We start from the raw sequence: 16539 nt of genomic DNA, 5'->3' as shown, positions 1-16539 counted from the left end.
GACGAGTGTTTCAGAAGGACAATGCGACACCCCTCACGTCCAGAATTGCTACAGAGTGACTCCAGAAACACTCTTCCGAGTTTAAACACTTCAGCTGTCCACCAAATTCCCCAGAAATGAACATTATTGAGCATATCTGGTATGCCTTGCAACGTACTGTTCAGAAGAGATTTTCACCCCCTCGTACTCTTACGGATTTGTAGACAACCCTGCAGGATTCATGGTGGGAATTCCCTCCAGCACTACTTCAGACATTAATCGAGTCCACGCGACGTCGTGTTGAGGCACTTATGCGTGCTCTCGGCCACCCTACACGATATTAGGCAGATATACCAGTTTCTTTGGCTCTTTGGTGTACTTATGTGCTGTAAATAGTAACTCTTTAGAACGTACCAGAGTGGTGTAGGGAAAAACGAGATGAACAATTTGATATCTGACATTTCCGGTTTGTGAAGCCGGAAAACCACATCAAACTGGCCTAAAAAAACCACCTAAGTTATACAGCGCGTGCACGCCGCACGAGACTAGAATATCGCTTCGCTCTATTGTGCCATGTGCTTTCGTTAACATTAGTAAGATAACAGTTGCTGTGCATGTGATGAAAGAAAGAGGTTTTTGAACACGACACACAAAGACTAATTATGTTTTCAGTTTGTCCTAATCTTAAACCTTACCAGATTTAAGCGTTGTGGCACCTCGACAGCTAGTACATACTGGGGAATAATAACTGCATTCTATACAGACTAGTAATTGTAAGTCACAGGTACTGTGATTGTTCTAATTCTTTTTGCGAATTTTTATGGCGATGGTAGTAATATGATGGACATATCGCCTGATACAGATAAGTAATACTGATATTTCCGTATTTTGCTTACCATGTGCAGATGGTGAGAATAGCTTTCAGTGGCATGGAAACGTTCAGTAATATATATGAACTTGGCACTGTGATTCCATCTAGCACACACGAACAAGCATCTGAATATTTTTATATAATTCTGTGCATGACAGAACTACATAAAACGTGACACATGTGAAACAGAAGTACACGAAAATAATAACAAATTAATGTAAATTTATAGCAAGCGTATAGTTCGAGACGTTATTAATTTCGCAGTTCTATAATAGCGCTATGTGCAGGACGCTAAATCTAGCTTTGGAGAGCTTTGGAGAGACCTTTACGAAGTCGGATCAGTAGATGTTCATCAATGACTGAAACTTGTAATCATATGTGACTGTGGCGATCAGAATTTGGAATTAAAGCTAACCGTCTTTTTTTAACTTTACTTAGATGCCCTATGGAAAGTATGAAACAACTATAAACTGAGTTCAGCTGATTCCTGTGATAATGCAATATGACTCGGAGGAATGTAGGTAGAAACGATTAGAGTTTCACACTCGCAACATACGTTCTATACGTATGTTTCTGAAGGAAACTTAATCGTTAATCTTAGTATGAAATTTTGCATGGCTAAATAAATGCTTCGTGTGATGGGCCTCATCTTACAGGCCAAGAGTAATGCAGCGCAAATCTGTTTGGAATTTGTGCAGTCTGGTTCTAAACATATGAGTAAATGAATTTTCAAACCCTTACAGTTATCGGCGAAATTACATAGGTAACTGACCTGAACTGAGACTACCGACGGAAACTGCATCCAGCTACAAACTGCAACAGCGTATACACTGGTGTGCAAAACTTAGGTACGAAAGTATCTTTCACCCTGTAAGTAGGCTGTTTAGGTTTTTATGTTGGTAACGCCACGTAGCGCCCTGTACAAAAATCACTGACTCTGCTGTGTGCAGTCTGTGGCTGATTTGCATTGTTGGAATATTTGCTATTGTAGTGTTGGGCAGTCGGATGTGAACAGCGCGTAGCGTTGCGCAGTTGGAGGCGAGCCGCCAGCAGTGGTGGATGTGGGGGAGAGAGATGGCAGAGTTTTGAGAGCGGACGAGCTGGACGTGTGTCCGTCAGAAAAAGGAAATTTGTAGGACTGGATGTCATGAACTTTTGAACACTATTAAGGTAAATACATTGTTTGTTCTCCATCAAAATCTTTCATTTGCTAACTATGCCTAACAGTAGTTAGTGCTTTCAGTAGTTAGAATCTTTTATTTAGCTGGCAGTATTGGCGCTCGCTGTGTTGCAGTATTTCGAGTAACGAAGATTTTTGTCAGATAAGTGATTCGTTGTATGTTAACCGGGGACCTAGAAACGAGGAAGAGGTTCCGTCCCCACCGCAGCCGCAGTGGTCCACAACCCCACGACGACTACCGCAGTCCACTTCACCCCTCCGCCGTCCCACACCGAACCCAGGGTTATTGTGCGGTTCGGCCTCCGATGGACTCCCCAGGGAACGTCTCACGCCGGCCGTGGTGGCCGTGCGGTTCTAGGCGCTGCAGTCCGGAACCGCGGGACTGCTACGGTCGCAGGTTCGAATCCTGCCTCGGGCATGGATGTGTGTGATGTCCTTAGGTTAGTTAGGTTTAAGTAGTTCTAGGGCACTGATGACCTAAGAGCCGTTTGAACCATTTTTTTGAACGTCTCACACCAGACGAGTGTAACCCCTATGTTTGCGTGGTAGAGTAATGGTGGTGTACGCGTACTTGGAGAACTTGTTTGCGCAACAACCGCCGACATAGTGTAACTGAGGCGGAATAAGGGGAACCAGCCCGCATTCGCCGAGGCAGATGGAAAACCGCCTAAAAACCATCCACAGACTGGCCGGTGCACCGGACCTCGACACAAATCCGCCGGACAAATTTGTGCCGGGGACCAGGCGCTCCTTCCCGCCCGGAACATGAAAGGTATAGGTTATTGTTAGTCAGGGCCATTCTTTTGCTGGGATTATTGAACGTCAGATTGCGTTGCGCTAAAAACAAAACAAAAACAAAAATATTGTGTGTCAATTTAGTGTTGATCAGAATAAGTAAAGAGAGAGAATGTCTGAGTACGTTCTGTTTTGCTCAGCTGTTTGAAAACCAAATAACGTAAGAGGTTTACCAGTACGGTCACTCTTAATTTTTCTAAGGGGATGTTTCAGCATCTGTCCCTCCCAAGTAACAAAGCTCGATGAAACTTGGACCACGCATACAAAGAAATGCTGTACTTAAGTACAGAAGGCAACTGAAAAAGACGAATGGAAATGACACTTTGATTCAAAGACAATAATCACATTGAAGTCACCGCGATTCATAGCGGTCCCCTGAATATTACAAAAGGGGGAACATGGTTTTTAATAGGGTGTATGATGACCGAGGACGGCAGTACATTTTGTGCAACGCGTTGCCCCTCTGGCCACAAGGTTGCTAAGGAGTTGTTGTGGTGTGGCTTTCCATTCCTCCACCACCACGATTGAAAACTGCTGGTTGGTTATCGGTGCATTTGCTCGTTCTGCAATACGTCTACCAAACGCAAAAAAATGGTTCAAATGGCTCTGAGCACTATGGGACTCAACATCTTAGGTCATAAGTCCCCTAGAACTTAGAACTACTTAAACCTAACTAACCTAAGGACATCACACACACCCATGCCCGAGGCAGGATTCGAACCTGCGACCGTAGCAGTCCCGCGGTTCCGGACTGCAGCGCCAGAACCGCTAGACCACCGCGGCCGGCTACCCAACGCATTCCATAAGTGTTCGACGGGACTAAGTCGGGAGAACAGGCAGGCCAATCCATTCGTCGAATATCCCTAGTCTCAACAGGTCCTCCACCCATGCAGTTCGATGCCGTCGGATAGCGTCATCCGTAAATTGAAGTCAGGGTCGAACGCGCCCCTGGAAAGACGCACCTGGTGAAGAATACGGTGACACAATAACGTAGAACGCTGTTTACAATGTGTTCAACGATTTGGAGGTCAAAACACCCATGCAACAATGTGCCTCCCCACACCATAACACACAGTTCACCAAAACGATTATGTTCGACAGTTCTACTGGATGCCTTAACTGTACCCACCTTTCGTTCTGTGAGGGTACGTCAAGAATTGTCGACTTTGCTCCGGATCCCAGTGTCTAATATCACAACCTTTGCTGGTTTCGGCTCTTGAGGAAGAATGGGCTGCCACTTCTCAACAGACATTCAGACTGCTCATTGAAATGTTCCACGCACACTTCAAGCTGTCTTAAACGCTAAAGGTAAATACACTCCTTTTTACTGTCTACTATTTTAGGTTAGGTATAGTGTATATTCTCTTGCAAACTCTGCCGCGTCAAGTTTTACCGGACGAACAGATCTTTGGTATGAACCTTCACCAGTTCTCCGAGTCTCCAACAACCTACTTTCACATATGTATACATCTACGGCGATAAATTCCTTGCCGGCCGCTGTGGCCGAGCGGTTCAAGGCGCTTCAGTCCGGAACCGCGCTGCTGCTACGGTCGCAGGTTCGAATGCCGCCTCGGGCATGGATGTGTGTGATGTCCTTAGGTTAGTTAGGTTCAAGTAGTTCTAAGTCTAGGGGACTGATGACCTCAGATGTTAAGTCCCATAGTGCTTAGAGCCATTTGAACCATTTTTGATAAATTTCTTCCAATTAAAATGACGCCAATTGTAAAACTTTTCTTAGAACACGCACTGGCTTTCAGGGTATTTCTTCAACCTGCATCACACATTAAACGCATTTGCTTTACCTGTAATGCACCATTTTTGACAACTAGTCAGATGCGCTGAGTTTATGGAGCAATTGTATGAACATGTGACTGGAGTTGGTTTGGAAATAATATATTCACGCTTCATCACTGTACAGCTTTTCCTCCTGTGAAAATGGTTATTGTGGCACCATACACAATCATTAACCTGGCTCCAGGGAGGTAGGGTGCCCTTCCCTATTCCTCCACTGGGGTAATTCCTGTCTGGCGCGTCCACGTCGCGGGGGTGGGCATCCTACACTTCAGTAGGCCGGAGTGCTAGGATGGCTGAGTTCAGGCAGGGACCCAATCCCGTGGGGTATAACACGGAACCCATGCCCAGGGTTACGGGTGAAGACCTTAATGGCAGCGACGGCGGAGAAGGAAGACTTCGGAACGGCGTAGCTGGCAGATGAGGCAACCCTCCTTTCTGGGGATTAAATGAGAAGGGAACCACTGCCTTGTGGTGGAGGAGAAACTCCAAAGGCTAAGGGAGACAACCCCAACAGAAAATCCTTCTTGCGTTAGGCCTAGCAAGCCAGTAGGAAAGTGTTCATATATTGCTTTCAAAACACAGACGAGCCTCGGAACGAACCACTCAGGATTTGACCCCACTGCTTCTTCAAGTACTGGTGCAAATGACGGGAGACCTGATGTTACTCATCAGTACAAGAAGAAGAAACCAACTGGACTAAAAAATAACCTAAATATTGGCACCCTTAATATATTAACCCTCAATGGAAAAATGGAAGAAATGACAGATGTACTGACAGAGAGGAAGTTAGATATATTGGGATTAAGCGAAACAAAGTGGAAGGGAAAAGGTGAGAAGAATTTGAGAGGAGGAGGAAAACTGTACTGGAGTGGGAATAACAGGTCTGGAAGAAATGGTGTGGCAGTGATGGTGAATAAGAATGTACAAAGCTGTATTGAAAATGTGAGATATATATCAGACAGGATCATAATCTTAAACCTGAGATTCCAAAAAGAAACACTAAAAGTAATCCAGATTTATGCACCTCAAGTGGGATGTAGCGAAGAAGAGAAGATGGACTTTGAAAATGTGTTAGAAAACCATATAGAGAGTGCTAATATAGTGATGGGAGATTTTAATGCACAGGTAGGCAAAGACAGAAAGGGATTTGAGCAAGTATTGGGATGTTTTGGATATGGAGGTAGAAATGAAGAAGGGGAAAGACTCCTGGATTTGTGCCAGAGAAATGGAATGAAAATAGCAAACAGCTGGTTTATGAAGAGAGAAAGTCATGTTATCACCAGATACAGTTGGGATGGAAGAACGAAGAGTGTAATTGATTATATTCTAGTAGATAGGGAATGGGGAGAGAAAGTAACAAATGTGAAGGTAATTCCAAGTGTGAGTGCTGATGGAGACCATAGATTACTGGTGGGACAATGGAAAATGAATCATTGTGTGAAAAATAGAAAACAGAAGAAAGTGACGAGGATACGGGATTGGAAATTGAAGGAGAGTGAATGTGCTGAGAAGTACAGAGAATTAATAACACAAAAATTTCCAAAAGAAGTTTTCTGCGATGTAGAAAAAGAATGGAGTTTATTCAAAGACACTTTAGTCGAAGCAGCACAAAAAGTATGTGGCAGGACATCTGGAAAGGAAGTAATAAGACAGACAAGTTGGTGGGATGATACCACAATCCAAGCAGTTAGAAGAAAAAATGGAGCATGGAGAAAATGGTGGAAAACTAAAAATGACGAAGACCATAAAAGATATATAGAGGAAAAGAAGAAGTGCAAAGAAATAGTGGAAACAGCAAAGAAAAAGGCATGGGAAGAGTTTACAAAAAAACTTGAAGAAGATGTGAAGAGCAATAAGAAAATGTTCTATAAAATGATGAAAAATAAAAGGAAGGCTTCTGAAGTACCAGTAAAGATGGAAACAGAGGACGGTACCATTATTGAAGATCCAGGGAATATAAAAGATCTCTGGAAAGAACATTTTAGGAAGCTGTTTAACGCTGAGGACCAGGTACATGAGGAAACAACAAATAATGGAGAAATTGAGAGAAGTTGGGAAGCAGAATTAGGACAAATTACACAGGAAGAAATGGAAAAAGCTGTGAAGAAGATGAATGGGGGGAAAGCCCCAGGACCTGATGAAGTATCAGTGGACATGATAAGAGCAGCAGGTCCAGTGGGAATGCAGTGGCTGTATAGAGTACTATCAAGCGTGTGGAGAAATAGTAAAATACCTGGCGACTGGAGAACAGGAGACATTGTTCCCATCTTCAAGAAAGGCAATAAAAGACTTTGTAAAAACTACAGAGGAATAACCCTCATGAGTCATACAGCCAAGATTTTTGAAAGAATTTTACTAAATCGAATAAGTGAAAAGATAGAAAAGGAGCTGAGTGAAGAACAGCATGGGTTTAGGAAAGGAAGGAGCACAATCGACCTGATATTTTCTATCCGTCAACTGATGGAAAAAAGTTGGGAGTATAACAAAAGGGTGATAATGGTTTTTATTGACATAGAAAAGGCATATGACTCAGTTGACAGGGAAAGACTCTGGGAAGAACTGAAGAAGATAGATATAGAAGATGGATACATTAATGTTATAAAGACAATGTACAGAGGCCACAATTGTAGAATTAGAACACCATTGGGGAACTCTGAATACTTCGAAATAAGACAAGGACTTAAGCAAGGAAGTATTCTATCTCCTGCGCTTTTCAATGTTGTGATGGAGGGAATGAATAGGGCAGTTAAAGATATAGTAAAAGAAAAAGACAAAAAGATGATTTTTGCAGACGATATGGTAATATGGGGTGATAAAGAGGTAGATGTACAGTTACAGCTTGATGCGTGGAAGGAAATAATGAAAAGGTATGGATTAAGAATAAATAAAGATAAGAGTGAAGTAATGGTATTTGGAAGAGAGAAAGGAATCAATGGAAATATTACCTTGAATGGAGAACCCCTCAAAGTGGTAGAAAGTTTCACTTATTTAGGGAGTGAAATATCTAGGGATGGAAGAATAACTAACGAAATTAATAGGAGGTTACAGAAGGGAGGCAATTTCTACCAAACAATAAAACATCTGATTTGGAATAATGAAGTTCCAGAAAGAGCAAAACTCCTGATGTATAAGAATTATTACTTCCCTATTGTCACCTATGGTGGAGAAACATGGACAATGAAAGAAAGGGACTGGAGCAGACTGCAAGCAGGGGAAATGAAATTTCTCAGAGCAGTAAAGGGAAAAACAAGAATGGACAGAGTAAGGAATGTAGAGATTAGAAAGGACCTCAAACAAGAAAGTATGAGAGAGGAAATTGAAAGAAAGAGATTAAGATGGTATGGGCATGTTAAGAGGATGCATGGGCAGAGACTCCCCAAAATTATGGAAGAACTAAAGATGGATGGGAAACGACCTAGAGGGCGCCCAAGAACACGGTGGAAAATGGGAGTGAGAATATCTGTTGAAAGGAGAGGTGTGACCTGGCAGCAAGTGGAGGAAGAAAAGTGGTGGGAGGACCGAGCCAAATGGAGAGGACTCGTCAGCACCCAGACCCGGCAGTAGCTGGAGCGGGATTCGGATATAGATAGATAGAACCGAAATCAGTAGAGAATAAAGGTGTATTTGTACAGATGATGGGTCACACATTCATTTCTTCTGTAGTTTGATTGACCATGAAGTTCGCAGCGTCAAATTTTATCTTCAACATTCCAATGCGGTTGTTCTTGTTTGTATCGTTGCCCAGGAATTTATCTTGAGACACAGTTGGCATCATTGCCTCGTCCAAAAGAATGTATACTGAAACAACCTTCTGTAATTGTCGGTATAGCTTCGCATATTTGATACTAAGGACTACTACATCTTCTTGTCCTTTCTTTTCATACTAGACGAAATGTTTCAATTATTTTTCCTTCACTTCACCCCCTCACTTCCTAGTAATGGATTTGTACAAATAAAGTAATTCACGAGTCTAAAAATGCGAATGACAGTGTAGAATGATAGACTAGTAATGATGATTCAGGCAGAATATTTTTAAGTTCTGTCGGTTGGTGTCCCGTAGAAGGGGAGGCCACAACATCTAGCGGCTCATCCCTTTTATCTGCGAGTCTTTGGCCAAAACTCGTGTTAGTGTAACCTCTGCGGCGCTCCTGCGCTAAAAACTGTTCATTTCACTAAAAAAAAAAAAAAAAAAAAAAAAAAATGTTACAACATAATCATACGAAATTTTCTCTAGTTTAATTTATTACACAACTGTTTTCATCGTAAAATGTCGGAAAGGAGATGTGGTCAAAAAACTATTCCTGTGCGCCATTTTCCCAACATGGCGGCACGAGCGGCAGAGATACGAGGTGGCAAAGCGAAAATTAGAAAAGAGCGCATCTACATCTATAAATATACCAATTTTCAAAACTTCAAGTAAACTTTCCAGGTAAACCCCCTTTCTGAGGAACTGACTGTTGTACTAGGTATTCAAAATTGTATATCTGTTGACCTCCCCCCATGAACCATGGACCTTGCCGTTGGTGGGGAGGCTTGCGTGCCTCAGCGATACAGGTGGCCGTACCGTAGGTACAACCACAACGGAGGGGTATCTGTTGAGAGGCCAGACAAACGTGTGGTTCCTGAAGAGGGGCAGCAGCCTTTTCAGTAGTTGCAAGGGCAACAGTCTGGATGATTGACTGATCTGGCCTTGTAACAGTAACCAAAACGGCATTGCTGTGCTGGTACTGCGAACGGCTGAAAGCAAGGGGAAACTACGGCCGTAATTTTTCCCGAGGGCATGCAGCTTTACTGTATGATTAAATGATGATGGCGTCCTCTTGGGTAAAATATTCCGGAGGTAAAATAGTCCCCCATTCGGATCTCCGGGCGGGGACTACTCAGGAGGATGTCGTTATCAGGAGAAAGAAAACTGGCGTCCTACGGATCGGAGCGTGGAATGTCAGATCCCTTAATCGGGCAGGTAGGTTAGAAAATTTAAAAAGGGAAATGGGTAGGTTAAAGCTAGATATAGTGGGAATTAGTGAAGTTCGGTGGCAGGAGGAACAAGACTTCTGGTCAGGTGACTACAGGGTTATAAACACAAAGTCAAGTAGGGGTAATGCAGGAGTAGGTTTAATAATGAATAGGAAAATAGGAATGCGGGTAAGCTACTACAAACAGCATAGTGAACGCATTATTGTGGCCAAGATAGACACGAAACCCATGCCTACTACAGTAGTACAAGTTTATATGCCAACTAGCTCTGCAGATGACGAAGAAATTGAAGAAATGTATGATGATATAAAAGAAATTATTCAGATAGCGAAGGGAGACGAAAATTTAATAGTTATGGGTGACTGGAATTCGAGTGTAGGAAAAGGGAGAGAAGGAGACGTAGTAGGTGAATATGGATTGGGGCTAAGAAATGAAAGAGGAAGCTGCCTGGTAGAATTTTGCACAGAGCACAACTTAATTATAGCTAACACTTGGTTTAAGAATCATAAAAGAAGGTTGTATACATGGAAGAACCCTGGAGATACTAAAAGGTATCAGATAGATTATATAATGGTAAGACAGAGATTTAGGAACCAGGTTTTAAATTGTAAGACATTTCCAGGGGCAGATGTGGACTCTGACCACAATCTATTGGTTATGACCTGTAGATTAAAACTGAAGAAACTGCAAAAAGGTGGGAATTTAAGGAGATGGGACCTGGATAAACTGAAAGAACCAGAGGTTGTACAGAGTTTTAGGGAGAGCATAAGGGAACAATTGACAGGAAGGGGGGAAAGAAATACAGTAGAAGAAGAATGGGTAGCTTTGAGGAATGAAGTAGTGAAGGCAGCAGAGGATCATGTAGGTAAAAAGACGAGGGCTAGTAGAAATCTTTGGGTAACAGAAGAATTATTGAATTTAATTGATGAAAGGAGAAAATATAAAAATGCAGTACATGAAGCAGGCAAAAAGGAATACAAACGTCTCAAAAATGAGATCGACAGGAAGTGCAAAATGGCTAAGCAGGGATGGTTAGAGGACAAATGTAAGGATGTAGAGGCTTATGTCACTAGGGGTAAGATAGATACTGCCTACAGGAAAATTAAAGAGACCTTTGGAGAGAAGAGAACCACTTGTATGAACATCAAGAGCTCAGATGGAAACCCAATTCTAAGCAAGGAAGGGAAAGCAGAAAGGTGGAAGGAGTATATAGAGGGTCTATACAAGGGCGATGTACTTGAGGACAATATTATGGAAATGGAAGAGGATGTAGATGTAGATGAAATGGGAGATACGATACTGCGTGAAGAGTTTGACAGAGCACTGAAAGACCTGAGTCGAAACAAGGCCCCCGGAGTAGACAACATTCCATTGGAACTACTGACGGCCTTGGGAGAGCCAGTCCTGACAAAACTCTACCATCTGGTGAGCAAGATGTATGAAACAGGCGAAATACCATCAGACTTCAAGAAGAATATAATAATTCCAATCCCAAAGAAAGCAGGTGTTGACAGATGCGAAAATTACCGAACAATAAGTTTAATAAGCCACAGCTGCAAAATACTAACACGAATTCTTTACAGACGAATGGAAAAACTAGTAGAAGCCGACCTCGGGGAAGATCAGTTTGGATTCCGTAGAAATACTGGAACACGTGAGGCAATACTGACCTTACGACTTATCTTAGAAGAAAGATTAAGGAAAGGCAAACCTACGTTTCTAGCATTTGTAGACTTAGAGAAAGCTTTTGACAATGTTGACTGGAATACTCTCTTTCAAATTCTAAAGGTGGCAGGGGTAAAATACAGGGAGCGAAAGGCTATTTACAATTTGTACAGAAACCAGATGGCAGTTATAAGAGTCGAGGGACATGAAAGGGAAGCAGTGGTTGGGAAGGGAGTAAGACAGGGTTGTAGCCTCTCCCCGATGCTATTCAATCTGTATATTGAGCAAGCAGTAAAGGAAACAAAAGAAAAATTCGGAGTAGGTATTAAAATCCATGGAGAAGAAATAAGAACCTTGAGGTTTGCTGATGACATCGTAATTCTGTCAGAGACAGCAAAGGACCTGGAAGAGCAGTTGAATGGAATGGACAGGGTCTTGAAAGGAGGATATAAGATGAACATCAACAAAAGCAAAACGAGGATAATGGAATGTAGTCGAATTAAGTCGGGTGATGCTGAGGGAATTAGATTAGGAAATGAGACACTTAAAGTAGTAAAGGAGTTTTGCTCTTTGGGGAGCAAAATAACTGATGATGGTCGAAGTAGAGAGGATATAAAATGTAGACTGGCAATGGCAAGGAAAGCATTTCTGAAGAAGAGAAATTTGTTAACATCGGGTATAGATTTGAGTGTCAGGAAGTCATTTCTGAAAGTATTTGTATGGAGTGTAGCCATGTATGGAAGTGAAACATGGACGATAAATAGTTTGGACAAGAAGAGAATAGAAGCTTTCGAAATGTGGTGCTACAGAAGAATGCTGAAGATTAGGTGGGTAGATCACATAACTAATGAGGAAGTATTGAATAGGATTGGGGAGAAGAGAAGTTTGTGGCACAACTTGACCAGAAGAAGAGATCGCTTGGTAGGACATATTCTGAGGCATCAAGGGATCACCAATTTAGTATTGGAGGGCAGCGTGGAGGGTAAAAATCGTAGGGGGAGACCAAGAGATGAATACACTAAGCAGATTCAGAAGGATGTAGGTTGCAGTAGGTACTGGGAGATGAAGAAGCTTGCACAGGATAGAGTAGCGTGGAGAGCTGCATCAAACCAGTCTCAGGACTGAAGACCACAACAACAACATATCTGTTGAAAATTAAAACGTCCTGCTGACTAGTCGGCCACGTTATTGTCCCCTGTTCTTTGGACTTTCATATATTTAGTTTTTCATTCGTTAATTTCTAGTTCCCTTTGCTGTGTATCTTCTTTCCGTTACACCACTAATCTCACCACTGACCATCCTTCATCTACTAACCACTGCAACCAACTGCGTGGTCCTTATACCAATATCGCCAGATATTTGCAGTTTTAGAATAATTACTTCTAGAGCCAAATGGAAAAGCATTGTGAAAATAGCGTCACCTTGTCTGTCTCCTTTACTGATATTGAAACAGTCGGTTAAAATCTCATCCATTTTCACCATTTCCTCGTCTGTATTATTCTGCCGTAACATAAGGTCATTCTGATAAGTAGATACGTAAGTGGAATTGTCGGAGACGAAGATAAATGGATTATACTTAGTAGCATACCAGTCGTAGTATCTAAGAAACTTGTGGATGGCTTTGCAAGGCAGTTAAGTACTGTACAGTGAATGATCATTAGCGGAAGTTTTATGGTTGTTACCTGCCGTTTAACGTTCGTATAATGCCTCCGATAAAAAAGGGTGTAAGAAAGGGGTGTAGTCTTCCGCCCCTGCTGTTCAGTCTGTACATCGAAGAAGCAGTGACGGAAATAAAAGAAAGATTCAAGAGTGGGCTTAAAATTCAGGGTGAAATGATATCAACAATAAGATTCACTGATGACATTGCTGTAATCAGCGAAAGTGAAGAAGAATTGTAGGGCCCGCATCTCGTGGTCGTGCGGTAGCGTTCTCGCTTCCCACGCCCGGGTTCCCGGGTTCGATTCCCGGCGGGGTCAGTGATTTTCTCTGCCTCGTGATGGCTGGGTGTTGTGTGCTGTCCTTAGGTTAGTTAGGTTTAAGCAGTTCTAGGGGACTGATGACCGTAGCAGTTAAGTCCCATAGTGCTCAGAGCCATTTGAACCATTTTGAACCAAGAATTGTAGGTTGTATTGAATGTAATGAACACTCTAATGAGTACAGAATATGGATTGAGAGTAAAGCGAAGGAAAACCAGAGTAATGAGAAGTAGCACGAATGAGAGCAACGAGAAACTTTGCAATTGGTAATCACGAAGTAGACGAACTCATGGATTTCTGCAACCTAGGTAGCAAAATAACCGATGACGAACGGAGCAAGGAGAACATAAAAAGCAGACTAGCACTTACGAAAAAGGCATTCCTGGCCAAGAGAAGTCTGGTAGCAGCAAACACAGTTCTTAACTTGAAGAATAAATTTCTGAGAATGTTCATTTGCAGCACAGTGTTGTATGGTAGTGAGACATGGACTATTGGGTCCGCCCCCGGTAGCTGAGTGGTCAGCGTGACAGGATGTCAATATTAAGGGCCCGGGTTCGAGATTTTCTCCACTCAGGGACTGGGTGTTGTGTTGCCCTAATCATCAACATTTCATCCCCATCGACGCGCAAGTGGCCGAAGTGGCGTCAAATCGAAAGACTTGCACCCGGCGAACCGTCTACCCGACGGGAGGCCCTACTCACACGCCATTTATTTATTTTATGGACTGTGGGAAAACGAGAACGGAAGAAAATCGAAGCCTTTGAGATGTGGTGCTACAGAACAAGGTTGATATCTCGATGGTCTGATAAGGTGAGGAATGAGGAGGTTCTCCGCGGAATAGACGAGGAAAGGAACATATGGGAATCACTGACAAGAGGAAGTGACAGGATGATAGGCCATCTGTTAAGCATCAGGAGATAACTTTCACCGTACTAGGGGGAGCTGTAGAGGGTAGAAACTGTATAGGAAGACACATACTGGAATACACCCAGCGAATAATTGAAGATGTAGGGCGCAATTGCTGTTCTGAAATGCAAATGTTGGCACAGGAGACGAACTCGTGGCGGGCCGCCAAATGGTCATCAGTCTACTGACTGGTTTGATGCAGGCCGCCACGAATTCCTTTCCTGTGCTAACCTCTTCATCTCAGAGTAGCACTTGCAACTTACGTCCTCAATTATTTGCTTGACGTATTCCAATCTCTGTCTTCCTCTACACTTTTTGCCCTCTACAGCTCCCTCTAGTACCATGGAAGCCATTCCCTCATGTCTTAGCAGATGTCCTATCATCCTGTCCCTTCTCCTTATCAGTGTTTTCCACATATTCCTTTCCTCTCCGATTCTGCGTAGAACCTCCTCATTCCTTACCTTATCAGTCCACCTAATTTTCAACATTCGTCTATAGCACCACATCTCAAATGCTTCGATTCTCTTCTGTTCCGGTTTTCTCACAGTCCATGTTTCACTACCATACAATGCTGTACTCCAGACCTACATCCTCAGAAATTTCTTCCTCAAATTAAGGCCGGTATTTGATATTAGTAGACTTCTCTTGGCCAGAAATGCGTTTTTTGCCATAGCGAGTCTGCTTTTGATGTCCTCTTTGCTCCGTCCGTCATTGGTTATTTTACTGCCTAGGTAGCAGAATTCCTTAACTTCATTGACTTCATGACCATCAATCCTGATGTTAAGTTTCTCGCTGTTCTCATTTCTACTACTTCTCATTACCTTCGTCTTTCTCCGATTTACTCTCAAACCATACTGTGTACTCATTAGACTGTTCATTCCGTCCAGCAGATCATTTAATTCTTCTTCACTTTCACTCAGGATAGCAATGTCATCAGCGAATCGTATCATTGATATCCTTTCACCTTGTATTTTAATTCCACTCCTGAACCTTTCTTTTGTTTCCATCATTGCTTCCTCGATGTACAGATTGAAGAGTAGGGGCGAAAAGCTACAGCCTTGTCTTACACCCTTCTTAATACGAGCACTTCGTTCTTGATCGTCCACTCTTATTATTCCCTCTTGGTTGTTGTACATATTGTATATGACCCGTCTCTCCCTATAGCTTACCCCTACTTTTTTCAGAATCTCGAACAGCTTGCACCATTTTATATTGTCGAACGCTTTTTCCAGGTCGACAAATCCTATGAAAGCGTCTTGATTTTTCTTTAGCCTTGCTTCCATTATTAGCCGTAACGTCAGAATTGCCTCTCTCGTCCCTTTACTTTACCTAAAGCCAAACTGATCGTCACCTAGCGCATTCTCAATTGTCTTTTCCATTCTTCTGTATATTATTCTTGTGAGCAGCTTCGATGCATGAGCTGTTAAGCTGATTGTGCGATAATTATCGCACTTGTCAGCTCTTGCCGTCTTCGGAATTGTGTGGACGATGCTTTTCCGAAAGTCAGATGGTATATCGCCAGACTCATATATTCTACACACCAACGTGAATAGTCGTTTTGTTGCCACTTCCCCCAATGATTTTAGAAATTCTGATGGAATGTTATCTATCCCTTCTGCCTTATTTGACCTAAGTCGTCCAAAGCTCTTTTAAATTCCGATTCTAATACTGGATCCCCTATCTCTTCTAAATCGACTCCCTTTTCTTCTTCTTCACATCAGACAAATCTTCACCCTCATAGAGGCTTTCAATGTATTCTTTCCACCTATCTGCTCTCTCCTCTGCATTTAACAGTGGAATTCCCGTTGCACTCTTAATTTTACCACCGTTGCTTTTAATGTCACCAAAGGTTGTTTTGACTTTCCTGTATGCTGAGTCTGTCTGTCCGACAATGATATCTTTTTTGATGTCTTCACATTTTTCTTGCAACCATTTCGTCTTAGCTTCCCTGCACTTCCTATTTATTTCATTCCTCAGCGACTTGTATTTCTGTATTCCTGATTTTCCCGGAACATGTTTGTACTTCCTCCTTTCATCAATCAACTGAAGTATTTCTTCTGTTACCCATGGTTTCTTCGCAGCTACCTTCTTTGTACCTATGTTTTCCTTCCCAACTTCTGTGATGGCCCTTTTTAGAGATGTCCATTCCTCTTCAACTGTACTACTGCCTACTGCGCTATTCCTTATTGATGTATCTATAGCGTTAGAGAACTTTAAACGTATCTCGTCATTCCTTAGTACTTATGACCCGGAAAAAAGGAAGAAGAAGAAAATTCCGGTCCGTGGAACAGCATTACCATCGACCATTAACCTGGATCCGGCAGAGATGGACAATTTCCTAGGCTGGGTACGGTTTGAGGCCAGGCGTGACAACATATACCGATGATGTAATGTTA

Source organism: Schistocerca cancellata, chromosome 9 (genome assembly GCF_023864275.1).
Source record: "Schistocerca cancellata isolate TAMUIC-IGC-003103 chromosome 9, iqSchCanc2.1, whole genome shotgun sequence".
Classification (NCBI taxonomy): Eukaryota; Metazoa; Arthropoda; class Insecta; order Orthoptera; family Acrididae; genus Schistocerca; species Schistocerca cancellata.
This window is presented reverse-complemented; position numbering follows the sequence as displayed.